Raw genomic sequence first — 19463 nt, forward strand, 5'->3', positions numbered from 1 at the left:
TGTGCATTCAGAGGTGCTCTTCTGCACACCACTGTTGTAAGGCGTGGTTATTTGAGTTACTGTCGCCTTCCTGTCAATATGAACCGGTCAGGCCATTCTCCTCTGACCTCTCTCATTAACAGGTTGTTTTTGCCAACAGAACTACTGTTAATGGGATAGTTTTGTTTTTGCACCATTCTTTGTAAACTCTAGAGACTGTGTTTGAAAATCCCAGGAGATCAACAGTTTTTGAGATACTCAAACTACCCTATCCAGCAGCAACAGCCATTCCATAGTCAAAGTCACTTAGACTAGATTTCTTCCCCATTTCAATGTTTGGTCTGAACAACAACTGAACCCCTTGACGGCATCTGCATGCTTTTATGCAATGAGTTGCTGCCAAATGATTGGCTGGTTAAATATTTGCATTAACGATCAGGTGCACATGTATACCATATGAGGTGGCCACTGAGTGTATGCTGTGCTGCCTTCTTCAGAACTTTGGGATATTGCAAACAAAAATTACCACCATTGAAGTACATTTATGTTGTAGTCATTGTTACAATCCACGGAAGATGGCAGCCATTCAGTGCACAAAAAAATTGCCATATGCATCAATATGACAATGACTAGATTAGCCCTATGGTGCTGTCTACTAACTCATAGAGAGCTATGGTACAGAAACAATCCTGTCAACTGACCACATCTATGCTAGCCTTTTTGCTCATACGTTTACCTACATTAGGGCCTTACCTCTCCACAAATGACCTATCTATACCTATCTTTTAGTGATTGCACCTCAAATTATAATTTAATAATTAAATATTTTAAACACCACCTCCACCTCCTCTTATGACAGTGATTCCGACATCAACCTTGTTTAAAAATGATTTTTCCACTCAAATCCTCCTTCTTTATACCCCTACCATGAGAAAAAAAGTTTGGCCAATCAACTCTACCAATTATAATTGTATCTCCTCTTATATCAGGTCACTCCTCAGCCTTCTTCACTCCAGGGAAAACTAACCCACCCTATTCAATCTCTGCCCATAATGAGAGCGTTCACCAATCCAGGCAACATCCTGGTGAATCTCCTTCTCACTCTCTCCAGAGCAACAACATCCTTCCTGTAATGTGGTGACCAGAATTGCACACAGCATTCCAGCTCAATGAAACTTAATTGCCCAGGGTAAATGTCAGAGAAGTGCCATGGGCTCACTTACATCCACTTGAGAGAGCAGTTGGGGCCTTGGCTTCACATCTCATCTAACAGCCACTCCCTCACCACTGAAATTTCAGCCTTAGGCTTTACTCTCCTAATGAGCGGGCTGCCCATTATGCAATAAGTTACCTTTAAGAATTACAACTAATTATGCAAATTACCATTTCCTGTTTTAAATATATGTAGATTAGTGATAATGTCCTTATTTTTAATAATTATTTGGCCATCTGGCTTTACTCTTTGATGTAATGTTGTATGAACAAATAGATATTATTTTCTTTCTTTTGATAATATGCCAGGAGACTAGTGTTGAGAGCCCATAGCAGTCTGCTTCAACCTCCCCCACCCACCCCAGCTCTCTCCATAGCCTCCCTCCGCAAATACTTCAGACAACTGCAAGGACAAGTTGTGGGAGTTTACTACTTTGATGGCTCAGCTGGGTGAGCTGCTGTTTATTGCTGAACGCTTTAGTGTAGATCTACTGTAGTACTGTAGACTTCAAAGACTAAGGCTGCTTCGTAAATTAAGCAGGATTATGTATGACAAAACTTGAGGACAAGTTGCTATTAACAATTAAATAACTTGTAGAATGAGGCTCGATCCCATGCGGGATATTACAGTTCCATCGGTGAAAAAAAAACTTCCTTTATTGTTTGAATATTTGTTGAAATACCAAGAAGCACAAATTACTACTTGAAGCTGAAGTCATTGTGAGAAGATTGTGAGAGGTAGGATGTGTTGGTTGAGTGGAATCTACACAGTTCTTGGAAGTAAAGACCTTGAAGAGTGAATGTGAGTATTTTGTAAAGCTTGCAGCACAGTTAAAATTCAGTATTAGGTTATTCACTGGTAATGCCTTGGTATCACTGGAAAAGCCAGAGTATATTGCCTATCCCTAATTGTCCTTGAGTGGATGGTGCTTGAAACCATATGGTCCTTCTGGTAAAGGTGTTGTTGGGTCAGGAGTTATAGACTCATTTGCAGTGAAGTACTGGCTATATATTTCCAAGTAAGGAAGGTGGGTAACCTGGAGAGAAATGTCTCTGCTCCCATATGCCTGCTATCATTTATCTTTCCAGTTGACAGTGATCACAGGTTTGGGTGATGCTACCAGTTTGGTGATATGCTCGAGTGCCTTTTGTAGGCACAGTGTAGACACCTTGTAGACACAGTGTGCTGCTAGTGGAGAGAATGGAGGTGTAGGGTGGAGAATGGAAAGAGAGCTGCTCTGTACCAATCCTCACGTACTAATTTCATCCAGTCTAAAATGATGCATATCATCAGCTCCTCACATTTACCCTTGATGATTGAAGAAGGTAGTCACATGTTGCAGGACATCCAGCCTCTGACTGATCCTTGTAGCCAGCATTTATGTGCTTGCTGCAGTTAATTTTCTTATTAAGGATAAAGTTAGGATATTGATATTTACTATCCTATGAATGTCCACAAAAGAAAATGAATCTCAGGATAGTATATGGTTATATATAGGTGTACTTCGAGAGTAAATTTACTTTGAACTTTGACCATTGATGATGTGCACTCAGATAAGGCAATGCTTTCAAATGCAGAAAACCCCAATACTATAATCCAGAAACCTTGGGACATCGGTAATACTGAACTCAAACATTTCAAACTAGTATCTGTTACTGTTATTGATGATCAAATATGCTTTTTATTTTTTTACAAAGTAGTATAATAAATGTTCCTGTGAACCCAGAAAAATAAATCGAGTTTATTGTCATGCACAACTATGCACAGGTACAATGACACACTGGAAGCAGCCTCACAGTCACATAGCAGTAGAAGTACAATATTCAGAGGAAAAACAAACATAAATTATACATAAACTGTATAATGATTGTACAAGGAATAAACAAAGGTCTTTGTAGTGCAAAGTGGTCAAATTGGTAATGGTGTAACTATACTAAGGCAATGATGAGGGTTATGCCGGTTGGTTCAGGAACCTAAACACTGAAGGGAAGGAGCTGTTCTTGAACTTGGTAGTGTGGAACTTCAAGTTTCTGTCTCTCCTGCACAACTTTATCTTCAAGAAAATAGCAGGAAAGATACAGGCACTCTTGACAGCAGCTCGTGCTGCAGGCTGACTAGTTCCCAGCCTTTGGAGTTCCAGACCCAACCCAGTCTGTAGTCACACTCTGGAATCCCTTTTCTGGCCACATGTTCCACTTCCACTCTGGACTCTGAACTCACATTGTAGACGTGCAATCCCGATGAAGGGTTTTGACCCAAAACATCCTTCCATAGATGCTGCCAGACTGTTTGTTGCTTCACATTCTGGACTTTTGAGTGAACAAACTCTGAGACAATCAATATTTCCCAACCATTGGAGTTCCACTGCACTTGATTAGAACTTGGAGGGATTAATAGGAGGTAACTAACCTAGTATTGGTTAATGTCTCAAATGGCAATGGCTAAAAGGGCAGTGGATCAAGATCAGCTTTCAATATTTTTAAAAATTTACTTATGATATAAGGTGAGAGGGGACAGATTTAATAGGAACTTGGGAAAATCTTTTCACCCAGAAGACAGTATGTATATAGAACAAGCTCCCACAGGAAGTGTTCGGGGCAGATATAACAACAACTTTTAAAAGACACTTGGATAGATACACGGATAAGAAAGGTTTAGAGAGATGTGGGTCAAATTCTGGCAAATGGGACAAGCTTGGGTGGGCATTTAGTTGGCATGGAGCAGAAGTGCTGAAATGCCTTTTCCATGCTGTAGACAGTAACTTTATGACTCTGATTACATCACCACTAGTGTAGCAATACTGTGACCACTCTGAACACTATATGAAAATAGATTTTTTGTTCTAATGTGTTGTTTTTCTTATAAAATTTTGTTCATTTTAAGTTTAATATATGGTTTCTTTGTGAATGCTGCTTATATAATGCTATGTGCCTATGAATCTACACTTGTGCATATAGGTACTTCTGTGTGTGACAATAAAATTGATTTTGACTGTTGTGAGTCAAATATTATTTGAATTATTACTTGAATTATTAGACATAATTCTGGAATTTATGTCTAATCTGATATAGTTAATTGTGTATTTTTGTGTGAATATGGGCGAATTTTTGCTGTCAGAATTCTGCAAATCTTTCATTGCTCTTTGCCAATTCTGATGAAAAGCTGACTCTTTATTCCTTTCCATGGATCTCTGGCTAATCCATCTTTGGCCAAGATTATAATAGACACCCTGATGGGAAAATTCAGCAGGTCAGGCAGCATCCATGGAAAGGAATAAAGAGTCGACTTTTCATCAGAATTGGAAATGAAGGGACTTGGCCCAAAATATTGACTCTTTATTGCTTTCCATAGACACTGCCTGACCTACTGAATTTCTCCAGCATCTGCAGACTCTCTTGTGCTTCTAATGGGAAAATTGTCATTTTGAGTGGGAAAACATTTGCAATTCCTTACCCAGGGGATACAATAGCAGGAAAAACGTACAGCTGAAACTTTGAAATTCTGTGAATTCCAATGAAGCATCATTAAACTGAAATCCACCGGATTAGATGAACAGGGGCTCATTTTAACATGAATGAAGCTGCAAAGCTGTCCCATTCTCTCAGTGGTACACTGCATTTCTTAGCCTTGGTTGATATGCTCGGTTGATAGTGCGGGGCTCAGACACAAGATCTCCCTGATTCTGAGGCCACAGGTAATCTGACACTTGACTATAACACACAACAGCGGCTAAAAGTGAGAAAATAGTCTTAGTTAAAAACAGCTGTTGTTATATGTAGACACAAGGGTTTAATGTATGGCTTAAGTGACTTAGTTAACATCTATAAGATATTGCATAATGTTTTTGTTCAGATAAGACAAGGTAAACTATTGTACCTGAAAGACAAAATAGTTTCCACCTTTTGCATTTACGAAATCAGTCTATGATATTTATTACAGTCTGAGCACCATTGGAGGTACTTCATACAAATCTAATTCAGACCATATGTACAGTATTCCATATGCATATTTACAGTGTCAATATATTCATGCTGTTCCGATCAGGATTTGGCACAACACTGTTATGATTACAATAAACCATTTATAATGGCACAATTGTTTCTGATTGTGCTGACTTTAATTCATGGAAAATCAAATGCAATGTGGCATTCCACTTAAAAGCTGGTATAATAATAATGGAATATATGAAATCTTCTGCTTTTCTTGTGGTTTAATTGGAGATCAATTGAGAAATAGCACTAAAATATCACAAAGCTAGACTTCAGAACTGAAAATAGTAAGTTCTGTGAGGATCCTTTTTAAACCTTTCAACAATCTTTCATCATGCATTTTAGTTTAAAAGTGGGAGTTTACAATTAAAGTTGAAACACTGTAAATTAACTTCCTGACTCTGCCGCACATTTGAATTCTGCAGTGGTATTGCAGGTTATACAGTATCTCAAACCAATAATTTATTAATTTATGATTCTTATCCTTCACCAAATCATCTTTATGCATAGCTTGTGAAATTTTCAATGTGGAGGATATGGTAATATTACCAATCACGATGAAGATGACGACTATTGTGGCAATTGCTTTGGATACAGTGAAGTGTCCCAAGGGGCTTTGCAAGAGTATTATGAGGCAAATTTGACAGTGACCTACACATGGAGATACAGGCTTTCCTTGGGTGATGTAAGGGACTGGTTCCTAACTATTGTCCATATGCTAATTTCTCCCTCAGTCAGAAACATCCATTTTCAATATTGCATCACTTTAAATACACTCGACGTAATTCTTTCATTTCAATGAATGACCCTTAATTAAATTAGGGGAACATAGACTGTATCCAGCGATCAAGGTATTCCATGAAACATTTTATTATGATTATTACTAGGTTGAAAAAATAGGTTAAAATGTTTGTTTGAAGTTGTGTGAAGCTAGATTTCTGTGCATCAGGTTATTTGAACCCAGGAAAGCTAATCAGAAGGGAAGATTAAGGTCTGCTGTATATGAGGGGGAAGTGGAAGAGAAGCGGTGAGGATGAGGGAGAGAATTCCAGACCTTTTGTCTTTGCCAATTGAAGTTATGTCTGTCATCTGCAGAGTGATTATATGTGGGAATATGCAAGGGTCCAAAATTGGAGGTGACCAAAGGTCATGTGGGAATTATAGGGTTGGGGAAGGTCACCATTTTGGAGATAGCAGAGTTGTAGTTGGTCTTGATAACAAGCAGATAAAGTTATCGATTGGGACATTATTCAGTGGAGAGCAGGTGCAGCTTAGGTGTGTTGGGAGAGTGTCAGTTGAAGCATGTTGAAATGAGCGCTTGAGGATCTAATTGTCCAGATGGAACCCTGACTTCAAAAGGCCCCGTAATCATGCCACAACTATGAAGTGCCGCCAAATGCAGCATCACAAGTTCAGCAGGCTGAAGCCAGGTCTGCAGCCTACTTACTCAGCTTGTGACTGGAGGAATGTCAAAACTCCTCTGCATCTCCTGCCAGTACACACAGGCTGGGCCAAAACAGCACAGTTATGGAAAACAAGGAGCAATGCTGCAGACTGCCCAAGGACTTCTTCACAAAAATAAAACTATTTGGAATGTAAGATCAAATCGGTTCAAAGACTTCAGTTGCCAAAGAAAAAAAAATCAATCAAAAAAGATACAATACTGCACATGCACAAGAGGTTCAGAATATTTTGGATTAAAAATTTTTTCTTTATGTGGTTTCCTGCTTGATAGTTGTACGTTAACTCTTAAGATGCTGTGCAAGTCCAATTTTTTCTAGACTTTTTTCCTGCCTTAGAATGATGAACGAGAGGATTGCACTGAGTGTCACTCAAGTCCTCAGACTGTCTCAAAGTGCCTTATAACAAATGAAATGAATTGGTAGTTTGGGTGCCCTCTGGGAAATTCAAGGTGTGCATACAGCAAGACTTATTAATTTTTGTGATATCAGTTGAAGTATGACAATTGACCAATTCATTAGTGAGCAATCCCCTAAGTTTGGAATACAGTCTTTGGACTGTCACATCCAGATGACGGTACAGATTGGGCCTCAGATGGACATGGGTTTGAGAGTTCCTCTGAAAATGTGGCACTCCCTCAATAGTTCACTGGTAGTTTCAACCTTAAATTTGTGCTCAGCCATCTAGAAGTGGAACTTGAACGTGCTGTTTCTTAAGTCCCAGTCTTAATAAGAACAAGTTGGAACTCTTGGCCACAAACTGTTCTATGGGTTTCTATTTTATGTAACTGGTTCACCTCTTCAGGAATTGCAATATAACTGGAAAGGTTTCTTCCAACACAATTAGCTAAAGCATAAGACTTGCTTGATGAAGGCAAGAAAGAGGATAATGTCTACATGGACTTTAGCAAGGCCTTGGACGAGGTCCTGCATGGGAGATTGGTCAAGAAGATTCAATCACTTGGCATTCAGGATGAGGTAGTAAATTGGATTAGACTTCAGTTTCATGGGAGAAGCCAGAGAGTGGTGATAGAGGGTTGCCTCTCTGACTGGAGGCCTGTATCTAGTGGTGTGCCACAGGGATCATTCTGGGTCCATTGTTGTTTGACATCGATATCAATGATCTGGATGATAATGTAGTAAATTGGATCAGCAAATTTGTGATGACACCAAGACTGGGGACATAGTTGACATCAAGAAAGGCTACCAAAGCTTGCAACAGGACCTAAACCAACTGGAAAATGGTAGATCGAATTTAATGCAAACATGTATGAGGTGTTGCAAGGATAATCCAAGGTAGGACTTACACGGTGAGCGGTAGGGCATTGAGCAGTGAACAGAGGGATCTGGTAATACAGGTCCATAATTCCTTGAATGTGTCATCACAGGTAGATAGAGTTGTATAGATAACTTCTGGCACATGGGCCTTCATAAATCAAAGTACTTAGTGCAGGAGTTGGGATGTTATGTTGAAGTTGTATCGGACATTGCTGAGACCTAATTTGGAGCATTATGTGTAGTTCTGATCACCTACCTACAGGAAAGATATCAATAAGATTGAACATTGAATTCTCCAACTTCCGGTAATTCCCTCCCCCTCGCTTCCCCTATCATTATTTCACTCTGCCCCTCCCCCAGCTGCCTACTACCTCCCTCATGGTTCCGCCTCCTACTACCCATTGTGCTTTCCCCTATTCCTTCTTCACCTTTCCTGCCTATCACCTCCCTTCTTCCCCTCCCCCACCACTTTATCTTTCCCCCTTACTGGTTTTTCACCTGGAACATTCCAGCCTTCTCCTTCCCACCCTCCCCCAACCTTCTTTATAGGGCTTCTGCCCCTTCCCTCTTCAGTCCTGTTGAAGGGTTCCAGCCCGAAAAGTTGACTGATCATTTCCACAGATGCTGCCCGACCTGCTGAGTTCTCCCAGCATGTTTGTGAGTGTTGCCTCAATAAGATTGAAGCAGTGCAGAGAAAATTCACAGGGATGTTGCCAGGACTTGAGGACCTGAGTTATAAGGAAAAGTTGAAAAGGTTAGAACGTTGTTCCTTAGCGTGTAGGAGACTGAGGGGAGATTTGATAGAGGTATACAAAATTAAGAGGGGTATAGATAGGTTAAATACAAGCAGACATTTTTTCCACTAAGGTTGATTGAGACTAGAACTGGAACTCATGGATTAAAGGTGAAAGGTGAAATGTTTCAGGGGAGTGAGAGTTTGGTGAGAATGTGGAACAGACTGCCAGCACGTGGTGGATTGGGTTTTGATTTTAAAATTAAGAGAAATTTGGATAGGTACATGGATGAAAGGCATATGGAGGGCTATTGCCTAGGTGCGGGTTAACGGGACTAGGCAGCTTAATATTTCAGCACAGATTAGATGGGCTGAAGGGCCTGTTGCTGTGCTGTTGCTGTAGTGTTCTACGAGTTTATGACTCTAAGCCAGTTTTAGATCACAGGATGTTAGAGTGGTGAAAAAGATGTTGGCCATCATCAGGCAGGGCACTAAGTGTACAAGATGGGAGGTCATTGTGTGGTTGTACAGGATGCTGAAGAGGCCAAACGTGTGGTCAGTTTTGTTGCTCTGCTGCAGGAGAAGTGTTATCAAACTGGATAGAGTCAGGAAACGTTTATAAGGATGTTGTCAGGACTTGACAGACTGAGTTCCAGGGAGAGTATGGATAGGCTAGGACTTCCTTGGAGGACAGGAAATTGAGCTGATATTATAGCGGTGTATAAAACAAAAACGTGTGCAGATAGGGTGAATGCAATCTTTTTACAAGGTTGGGGGAATTAACAACTGGAAAGTATAGGTTTAAGGTGAGAGGGGAAAATTGTATTAGGAGTTTTAAAAGTAACATTTTTCATACAAAGGGAGGTGTGTATGTGGAATGAGCTGCCTGAGGAAGTGGTTGACGTAAGTACATTAAGAATGTCTAAAAGGCATTTGAACAGGTATATGAATTGGAAAGATTTAAAAGGTCATAGGCCAAACATTGGCAAGTAGAGCTCATTTGCATGGGTATCTTGATCAGCATGGACCAGTTGGGCTGAAGGGCCTGTTTCTGTGCTGTATAACTGTGAATTCCATACATTTGCAACTGGAAGTCATGCATTTCGGTACAAATACTGTAAAGATTTTCTTAATTGTGGCCAGAAAATCATCAGCATTGCCTCTTCCTAGTGCAGGTTGAGTGCCCCTTATCCGAAATGCTTGGGGACTTAAGTGTTTTGGATTTCAATTTGTTTGGGAGGTTTGGAATATATTATGAGATAGCTTGGGATGGCCATCATTTCCAACTCTAAATTCATGTGCAACTGGTAAGCAGTCTTTGTCCTACACTTGTTCGTCACATATATATACTGATGCAGTCGTTCAGTGTGTTAGATTTTCATCAGAGACAACCTTGGCAAACTCATCAAAGAATTTCCCTGCTGCTATGTTGTCAGCTGACAGTTTATGACCACATATATTTAAGAAATTTAATGCCGTGCCTTTTCTTAAATTTCTGCAACCAGCCTGCTGAATATTCACAATTACCTTCAATTTTCAGTTTGTCGTGATAGATCTTTGTTTCTTTCGCGATCATCATGCTATTAAGCGGCATATGTTCACTCCAACACTGACAAATCCATTATTTCAATACATGATCAACATCTTAATTTTTTTGCTTTATGCAGTGTTCTTCTATTTTTCATTAACTTCTATTCATTACATATTTGAGGTTACTTCTCAGAGCCATCTGTGGTGTGCAGAGGCCTGCACATAGCCTGGGAACCTTCCCAGCATCTTATGGAATTTTCCATTTGTGATGGTTATGTCAGTGCTGAAAAGAATTTCGGATTTCAGTTGTTTTCTGATTTTGGAATTTTGGATAAGAGGTACTCAACCTGTACTGACTATGCTCTTGATTAAAGTTCAACATAACTTTTAGTGGCCTGTATTATCTGGGTCATTATGTCTCAGATAGTTGGGGAAATCAGGCCTGTACCTTTAAGGCTGATTGGAACGTTCTGCACCAGACCTTCCAACTTTTAGGAAGAAGCATAGATCATTGGTCACTCAGGCTGAAAGCCTGCCCATAATCATTGAAACTAAATCCTCTTGCAAGTTCCACAAATCTTATTTGTTCAGATGGTTCCAGGGATGAAGGATTTCAGATACAAATTTTAATCAGGTTGTTTACCTGGGAGCAAAGGTTTGATAGAGGTGAACAAGATTACGACTGGTTTAGGTTGGTTGAGAATGGAAAGGTGTTCCCATTAGTTGAAGGTTTAAGGATCAGGAATTACCAATGCACAGTGATGGGCAAAAGACACAAGGGAAGTGTAAGTGGAGTATTACAGCATGGACGCAGGCCCCCAGCTGCTCCATGCCAACCAAATTGCCTATCTGGTCAAGTCCCATTTGCCTTCATTTGGCCCATGCCCTACTGAACCTTTTCTATCCACATATCTATCCCAGTGTCCTGTTAAGCACAAGTTGTTATCATCTGGAACACACTGCTGTAACAGGATACGCTTGTACTGTCAAAATCGAGTTGGGCATATGTGAGAGTAATTTGGGGAAAGAGGAATGGGCTGACATTATTTCTCGAGCATTTGCTTAATGCTCTCTGTGTTATAAAAATGAAATGATCTATCATTTGCCATTGCATCCTGTTTCATCACTGGTACAAATGTTTCTATTCTCTTAAATTTCCTTCAGTTTATGGACATTATCTCAGAGCAATCATGATACATGCAGCGTTTTCCAGAGAAGAATTCAGGCCAGATTTGGCATTCCCAAGTTCTGCCATTGAGAGGAGATAAAAGAAGAATTGGAATTATTTTGGTATTGTCACATGTGCTGAGAAGCATTGAAAAGCTTATATTGCATACACTCATTGAGATCAACTCTTTACACAGTGCATTGAAGAAGAATAATGTAAAAGAATAACAGAAGCAGGGTAAAGTGTACTACATAGAAAGTACAGCACAGGCAAACAATAAGTACATGATAATGAGGTAGATTATGAAGTCCAGAGACTGTACTATCAAACCACAGAACATTTAATAAATAAGATTACTAAATGTTCCATGGTTTGATAATATGGTCTCTTGATCTTATTACTGCAGTGTAGAAGCTGTCCTCGATCCTGGTGGTAAATGCTTTCAGGTTTTTGTATCTTCTGCCTGATGGGAGAGGGGAGAAAAGAAAATGTCCAGGATGATCAGACAGGCCCATTAAATCAATAACAATTTGCCCCTTTAATATAGGAAAACATACACTCAGTAGCCACTTCATTAGGTACCTCTTGCTCGTGGTTTTCTGATGCTGTAGGGTTCATGGTGTGAGGTGATGTGCACTCAGAGATGTCCTTCTACAAACCACTGTTGTAATACGTGATTATTTAAGTTACTGTTGCCTTCCTGTCAGCTTGAACTAGTCTGGCCATTCTTCTCAGACCTCTCATTAACAAGTCATTTTTGCCCACAGAACTGCTGCTCACTGGATGTTTCTTTTGTTTTTTGCACCATTCCCTGGAACTGTTTTGCACCATTCTCTAGTAACTGTTTTGCATAAAAATCCCAGATCAGCAGTTTCTGAGATACTCAAACCACCCTCTCTGGCACCAACAATCATTTCATAGTCTAAGTAATTTATATCACATGTCTTTCTCATTCTGACGTCTGGTCTAAACAACAACTGAACCTTTTGACCTTGTCTGCATGCTTTTCTGCATTGAGTTGCTGCATGTCATTGGCTGAATAGATATTTTCATTAACAAGCAGTTGTACATTTGTAACTAATAAATTGGCCACTGAGTGTAGGTGCATCAGAGAAACACAAGTGGCATTGGCAAAGGCAGATGATAAAAAGTCTGAGCAAGGGGATGGGATTCAGGAAAGATAAACAATGGTGATACCATCACTGACATAATTTACAAGATCTCAAGCTCTAGAAATTCTTCTCTAAAGCTTTCCACTTCTCTCTCTTTCCCTCTGCCTCTCCTGTTCTTTCTACATTTTCCCCTTTAGCCTATTTATTGTCTGCCAGTTTCATTCATATCCTAAAGTATGCTTCTCTGGAAAGAGAAAAAAGAGTTAATATTTCAAGAATAGCAATGATATAGAATTATTGACTCTGCCCCTTTTGCCATAGACGCTACATGATCTCCAAGAATATTTCCAGTTTTTATTTCAAGTTTACAGCATCTGCAGTGTTTTGCTTCACCAGAATCTTCACCTGTCGTTCAGTTTTTTCTGATGATGATGCTGCTGTCAAACTCCTTGTGATGTTTTGCTGTGGTAAAGTTGCTGCATTAATACAGGCTATTGCTATTGACATTGGAGGTTAAGAAGTAGGTTTAAAGGTGAAGAACCCAGAGAATTACTAGTGCTTTACTCATTGTCAGATGTTACAGAGACTGACGGGAGAAAAGTTAGTTGAGTGCCGCAAAACACTCTTTGTTGCAAATAAACTTTTTATAACTGTAATGAAATACAATAGGAAAAGTTCAACTAAACGGCAAGTATTATCACCCTGTTTTATTTCATTACTGTAGAACCTTTCTGCAATTATCATATACATATATTTGCTCCCTGCATTACTTTTACATTTAGCAAGATTAACACAACTGACCCTAACCATAAAAATAGCACCATGGTAATAATTTTTACAAGTTTTTAGTAGCATTTTTGGAATTGGGAACCAATCCAGGGAGATCATAATAAATCTACACAACTCTAATGGTGCTTTCCTTGGCAAGAAGGAGACTTTAAATTGCCATGTAAACCAAGAAGCAAAGAAAGGTTTTATCCATTAAGTCCTGAAAGCCGCCTTTTCACTAAACTGCTCAGCAAGGAATGGCTAACGTCTCGCACCTAAAGGAGAGAACATAATTTTCTTGCATTGGGAGAATTCCGTCTTTGTTCATTTGTAGCCTGTTTAACACAAAACCGTGTTCTTTAGACCGTGCTACGGATAGAAATAGCAGGTGAGCTTAAAGCCAATCTCACCAAAATATATGTGAGTTACCTTACAGATTAGTGTACAGTCATATGCTTAGCATAATTCTCTCATGAACAATGATTAATAGCCTCAGTAAGACAAGCTGAACAAAATAATGCTGGGACCAGTAATTTCAGGAGCAGGGATTGAGCACCATTGGTTCACTGCGTGTGCATGCCAGCTCTTTTGCTAATCCAAAATAATAAAGCATTGGATCCTCTTTAATTGTCCTGTCACCTGTGTGTTTCACTTTTAGGTAAAAGCTTTTAATTGTTTTGAATTGGAATTGATCTCAGAATCAGAATCAGGTTTCTTATCACCGCCATGTGACGTAAAATTTCTTAACTTAGCAGCAGCAGCAGTTCAATGCAATAAACAATCTAGCAGAGAGGAACAAAATAATAATAAATAAAAGAAAAATAATAATAAATAAACAAGTAAATCAATTACGTATATTGAATAGATTTTTAAAAATGGGCAAAAACAGAAATAAAATAAATAAAATAAAAAAAGTGAGGTGGTGTCCAAAGATTCAAATAGGAATCGGATGGCAGAGGGGAAGAAGCTGTTTCTGAATTGCTGAGTGTGTGCCTCCAGGCTTCTGTACCTCCTACCTGGTGGTAACAGTGAGAAAAGGGCATGCCCTGGGTGCTGGAGGTCCTTAATAATGGACACTGCCTTTCTGAGATACCGTTCCCTAAAGATGTTTTGGGTACTTTGTAGGCTAATACCCAAGATGGAGCTGACTAGATTTACAACCCTCTGCAGCTTCTTTCGGTCCTGTGGAATAGCCCCTCCATACCAGGCAGTGATGCAGTCTGTCAGAATGCTCTCCACAGTGCAACTATAGAAGTTTTTGAGTGTATTTGTTTTCATGCCAAATCTCTTCAAACTCCTGATAAAGAATAGCCACTGTCTTGCCTTCTTTATAACTACATCGATATGCTGGGACCAGGTTAGATCCTCAGAGATCTTGACACCCAGGAACTTGAAGCTGCTCACTCTCTCCACTTCTGATCCCTCTATGAGGATTGGTATGTGTTCCTTCGTCTTATCCTTCCTGAAGTCCACAATCAGCTCTTTCGTCTTAAACTGACATTGAGTGCCAGGTTGTTGCTGCAGCACCACTCCATTAGTTGGCATATCTCACTCTTGTATGCCCTCTTGTCCCACCTGAGGAGATGATGATGATGATGATGATGATTATTATTATTATATGAACTGAGGTATGTGAAAAACTTTGTTGGGCATGCCTTCCATACAATCATTTCATCATATTAGAACGCTGAAGGAGTAAAAGGGAAAACAATAACAGAATGCAGAATATGGTGTTGTAGTTATGAGAAAAAACAATGCAGGCAGGCAAAAATTTGCAAGGTCACAATGACGTAAATTGTGAGAACAGAAGTCCATCTCATTGTACTAGTAATGGTTCAATAGTCTGATAGCAGGATAGAAGCTGTACTTGAGTCTAGTGTAAGATGCCTTCAGATTTCTGTATCTTCAGTTTAATATGAGATTAGTGATAATGGAAAATTTGAGAGGTAAGTTTTGTTGCACAGAGGATGGAGGATGTTTGGAATGGGCTTCTAGGAGATCTGGTAGAAGCAATCCAAATGTAAAATCTAAGAGGCATTTAATCGGGCACATGCAAGGGGCAGGCAATGGGAGATATGGACTATCTGCACACAGATGTGATTAGTTAGTAAGGTATGGTCGATGGGACAGAATGGCCTGTCCCCCTGCTGTACTGTACTATTCTGTTGCTTGATAAGTGTTTTACTGCATCATTCCAAGAAAGATTTTCTTTGAATTGTGTGGTGCCTTTGCTCTTGCTTCTATTTCTTACTTTCTTACCTCTTTCATTCTTCTCATCTTAACTGCTCCCCTGGGATGGAGTGTAAGTAGTTCCCTTTCCATTGGGATCTGAAGTGGTCAATGAGAGCAGTGCGGGACCCACAGACTCTTTCCCAGTGTGACAGATGGACAGATAGTTTGTGCACATGTCTTCCACATGATCCCATCCTAGGGATTTGACATTTGAATGTAGCACAGTGCAGGAGCCGGCCCACCCATTTGGCCCATAGTATCTGCAACATCTATGAAGCCAGACTTTACTAATTCCATTTATGGGCAGTGGTCCGTTACACCCCCCCCACCCCCCCGCTTCATTCCCTGCCTGTTCATGTGCCTAAAATACCTCTTAAATGTTACTGATGTATCTGCTTTCACCATTTCCCCTGGTAGCCCGTTCTAGGCACCTACCATTCCCTGTGAAATAAAATGCCTCTCAATCTCCTTTAATCCATCATCTTCTCATTTTAAATCGATGCCCTCTAATTACTGACATTCCCACTCAGGGAAAATGAATATGACTGCCTACCCTATCTATAGCTCTCATAATTTTATAAACTTCCATCAGACACTCCTCACCCTTGAAACTCCAGTGAATTCAATCCAGATTTGTCCAACCTCTCCTTATAACTACTGCTTTCCGTTCCAGGCAACATCCCCGTGAACTACTTCTGCATTCTCAGAAACCTCCCTGATATTCCTCCATCAGGTATTCCCGAAAATCAGTGAGGGCTTTACATTTTCTCCTAACAGGCCATGATAACATCTGTGAAGCGATTCCTTTGAGAAATCTCCTGTTGTGTTGGAACTTGAGTGCATTGCCTGATTCAGGAGTCTAATATCAGGCATAGTCAGGGCCTTCCTGTGTCCAAATAGAAAGAAGGCATTCCTTTATTACCTGAGTAGATGATTTATGACTCTCAGACAAACAGACTTTTCTTTTGAAATCAATAATATAAATATTCATGGGAAATTACTTTCTTGCAGTTATGATTTCTTTTTCCTAGGATTTGCTCTCTCTTGTAGCCTACAGAGCTTAATCCTCAGTTCCATGGGATCCGTGGACACTTGTGAACAGCTGTCAGTTCAGCCAGTGTGATGGTAAATTATGAGTGCAAAATTGTCCTTTAAGTAATGCAAAATTTTTGATGAGGGGGGTTGGTATGTTAACTGGGAGGAAATGGACCACATTCTATCATATAGGGAAAGCAGCCTGAGAAGCGGGGGGATTGACAAAATGGAATAGAGATTCAGTGGAATAGGTTGGATCTGCTTTTTTTTTCTGCTGCTACTGCCTGACCTTACTTCTAAGCCCAGAAGATTCTGGTTTCCAGAACTTAATATGATTCCCTGGTTCCTCAACTGGGGGGTGGGGGGGGGGGTGCGGTGGTAGTGGGGATTAGCTCCCACTACATATTAAATGCTTCCAATGGCATGCGCCTCAACTAGCCCCTGACAAACAAGTCCAGATCCTGGCCTTCATGTGCAGCTTATCTATTAAGCTCGGCGGAACTGTTTCTACTGAGAGGAGAAGGGGCAAAGGTGGGTTACTGGTGCTTTAAAACCAGTCGCCTTGGGCAGATGGGACTCCTCAGCCTTGATTGGCAGCTCATCTAGGATGTGCTAAAAGGCCTGTTTCTGCACTGTGCTTTTCTACCTTTACTTTTCTGGGAGAAGGAAAGCTCTGACCTTGAACCTCACTGCCTTACAGCTATACCCACTCTTGGGGAAGGCTTTGGGAGTAAACCCTGAGAAGAAGTTCGGAGCTGGAGACCCTAAGGCAGTTTTACATTGAGTTCAAAGGTGGCTGGCAACCCCTGCGACCCTACTGATGCCAAACTCTATTGGTCTCTGCGTTCCTTTGGACTCATCAGCTGTGTGGAGAAGGGGAGCCTGCTACATGGGCAACAGCTTTCCCTGGCTTGCATGTCATGTAAACAGCTGGGATGCAACTTCCATGGTTGACCCTGACCAACAGAGGACCGCAATATGATTCCCAACAGTGCCACAGATAACACTGTGACACTTCATTCACTTGAGTGATCAGTGTTTCAAAGTAAACACTTCAATAGAGCTTGTCCCTCCCTTTCTCTTCTTTCTGGGCAGAAAACGCCTGCATAACACTAAGGGGCAGAAAACGCTGGTGGGAGTTGTGTACAGGCCACCTAACAGTAGTAGTGAGGTTGGGGATGGCATAAAACAGGAAATTAGAAATGTGTGCAATAAAGGAACAGCAGTTATAATGGGTGACTTCAATCTACATATAGATTGGGTGAACCAAATTGGTAAGGGTGATGAGGAAGAGGATTTCTTGGAATGTATGCGGGATGGTTTTTTGAACCAACATGTCGAGGAACCAACTAGAGAGCAGGCGATTCTGGACTGGGTATTGAGCAATGAGGAAGGGTTAATTAGCAATCTTGTTGTGAGAGGCCCCTTGGGTAAGAGTGACCATAATATGGTGGAATTCTTTATTAAGATGGAGAGTGACATAGTTAATTCAGAAACAAAGGTTCTGAACTTAAAGAAGGGTAACTTTGAAGGTATAAGATGTGAATTAGCTAAGATAGACTGGCAAATGACACTTAAAGGGTTGACGGTGGATATGCAATGGCAAGCATTTAAAGATCACATGGATGAACTACAACAATTGTTCATCCCAGTTCGGCAAAAGAATAAATCAAGGAAGGTAGTGCACCCGTGACTGCCAAGTGAAATTGGGGATAGTATCAGTTCCAAAGAAGAAGCATATAAATTAGCCAGAAAAAGTGGCTCACCTGAGGACTGGGAGAAATTCATAGTCCAGCAGTGGAGGACAGAAGGCTTAATTAGGAAGGGGAAAAAATATTATGAGAGAAAACTGGCAGGGAACATAAAAACTGACTGTAAAAGCTTTTATAGATATGTGAAAAGAAAAAGATCGGTTAAGTCAAATGTAGGTCCCCTACAGACAGAAACCGGTGAATTGATTATGGGGAGCAAGGACATGGCAGACCAATTGAATAACTGCTTTGGTTCTGTCTTCACTAAGGAGGACATAAATAATCTTCTGGAAATAGTAGGGGACAGAGGGACCAGTGAGATGGAGGAACTGAGGGAAATACATGTTTGTAGGGAAGTGGTGTTAGGTAAATTGAAGGGATTAAAGGCAGATAAATCCCCAGGGCCAGATGGTCTGCATCTCAGAGTGCTTAAGGAAATAGCCCAAGAAATAGTGGATGCATTAGTGACAATTTTTCAAAACTCTTTAGATTCTGGACTAGTTCCTGAGGATTGGAGGGTGGCTAATGTAACCCCGCTTTTTAAAAAAGGAGGGAGAGAGAAACTGGGGAATGATAGACCGGTTAGCCTGACATCAGTGGTGGGGAAAATGCTAGAGTTAGTTATCAAAGATGTGATAACAGCACATTTGGAAAGTGGTGAAATCATCAGAAAAAGTCAGCATGGATTTGTGAAAGGAAAATCATGTCTGACAATCTCATAGAATTTTTTTGAGGATGTAACTAGTAGAGTGGATAGGGGAGAACCAGTGGATGTGGTATATTTGGATTTTCAAAAGGCTTTTGACAAGGTCCCACACAGGAGATTAGTGTGCAAACTTAAAGCACACGGTATTGTGGGTAAGGTATTGATGTGGATAGAGAATTGGTTGGCAGACAGGAAGCAAATAGTGGGAATAAACGGGATCTTTTCAGAATGGCAGGCAGTGACTAGTGGGGTACCGCAAGGCTCAGTGCTGGGACCCCAGTTGTTTACAATATATATTAATGACTTGGATGAGGGAATTAAATGCAGCATCTCCAAGTCTGCGGATGACACAAAGCTGGGTGGCAGTGTTAGCTGTGAGGAGGATGCTAAGAGGATGCAGGGTGACTTGGATAGGTTAGGTGAGTGGGAAAATTCATGGCAGATGCAATTTAATGTGGATAAATGTGAGGTTATCCACTTTGGTGGCAAAAACAGATTATTATCTGAAT

The 19463-nt window shown here is 40.5% G+C and overlaps 1 protein-coding gene across 8 annotated transcripts in view; it reads left to right on the forward strand.

Moving 5' to 3' along the window:
- The window catches only part of bmpr1ba (bone morphogenetic protein receptor, type IBa), a 602440-nt gene that overhangs the window by 381054 nt on the left and 201923 nt on the right, over positions 1-19463 (forward strand). Inside the window, exon 1 of one of the 8 annotated variants that reach the window (XM_063046875.1) lies at positions 1572-1993. The exons of the other annotated variants lie outside the window; for them this stretch is intronic. The gene's annotated coding sequence lies outside the window, so the exon portion shown is untranslated. Of the gene's footprint in view, positions 1-1571; positions 1994-19463 lie in introns of those variants that run through there. 8 annotated transcript variants of the gene reach the window in all.

Source organism: Mobula hypostoma, chromosome 4, assembly GCF_963921235.1.
Source record: "Mobula hypostoma chromosome 4, sMobHyp1.1, whole genome shotgun sequence".
Classification (NCBI taxonomy): Eukaryota; Metazoa; Chordata; class Chondrichthyes; order Myliobatiformes; family Myliobatidae; genus Mobula; species Mobula hypostoma.